The following is a 1,064-nucleotide window of genomic DNA, read 5'->3' on the forward strand; positions in this document are numbered from 1 at the left end:
GGTGGTATCGATAAGTGATACCGAAGCCGCCAGCAAACAAGCCTCCGAACTCAGAATTTTGTTATGAGGCATAGGCGTCCAGTACCCTGTCATCTACTCATGGTTCATCATGATTCAAGCACTTTGCATGGATGCTCATCATAGTAGCATGCTAACAGCCGATCTGCTATGCCTTTTCCGTGGTATTCATTCCTAAGCTATAGGACTTAAATACCTGGTCATTTGTTACGAAACTTCCTGGCAGATTAAAACTGTGTGCCGGACCGAGACTCGAACTCGGGACCTTTGCCTTTCGCGGGCAATTGCTCTACCAACTGAGCTACCCAAGCACGACTCACGCCCCGTCCTCACAGCTTTACTTCTGCCAGTACCTCGTCTCCTACCTTCCAAACTTAACAGAAGCTCTCCTGTTGTTGCTTATGACGGTGGAATTCCCCATTTGTATCCTTATAGTCGGCAGAATCATTCGCACTCCGTATCGCTCCACTTGTATACTTCAGTTATTACACCATGTGCCTGAAATGTTACCTGGCGTATCTCGCTGTAGGCAGTGATCAGAATGTTTTGGGTCATCAGTTGTAAGGTAGCAGGCTTGTTGGTATATTGGGAAATATTCTTTAATCCCTCCTTACTATCGCCGTTTCTGGAAGAACGCTTTTTCTGTGCACAAAACCAAAATAAGAAAGGTTTAAAGTTGAATCGTCTCGATGTCAGTGTCCAGTTACATGAGTGTATAGGGGCCATGTTGAAGTTTAGTCAGGACAGGAGCATGCCAACAACTGTCTATTTTTAAGACGCCATGATCGCATCAAACCCTGACGTTTTAGCACGTCGTCTGTTCGGCACTCAAGGATAGTCCTGCTCTCCCACAATAATTAGTAAGCAGTAATCTTAATAAAATGAGATAACTTCAAAAGTACAAGGTCAGCCACAAATAAAAAGATGGGAACTGTTGAAGTTAATTAAAAGGAACATTGTCCTCTTTGAAGCTGCAAGCCAACTTCACGAAGAGATGGATTAATACAGTTGTAAAGGGCATTTATTGATTTAGACGAGTGAACATC

At 43.7% G+C, this 1,064-nt stretch overlaps 1 non-coding gene across 1 annotated transcript; it reads right to left on the bottom strand.

Moving 5' to 3' along the window:
- Nucleotides 1-255: 255 nt before the first annotated feature.
- Trnas-cga (transfer RNA serine (anticodon CGA)) lies at nt 256-330 on the bottom strand. Its single transcript has one exon. It is a non-coding gene; the product is annotated as a tRNA-Ser (tRNA).
- Nucleotides 331-1,064: the final 734 nt, after the last annotated feature.

This window comes from Schistocerca serialis, chromosome 9, assembly GCF_023864345.2.
Source record: "Schistocerca serialis cubense isolate TAMUIC-IGC-003099 chromosome 9, iqSchSeri2.2, whole genome shotgun sequence".
Lineage (NCBI taxonomy): Eukaryota > Metazoa > Arthropoda > Insecta > Orthoptera > Acrididae > Schistocerca > Schistocerca serialis.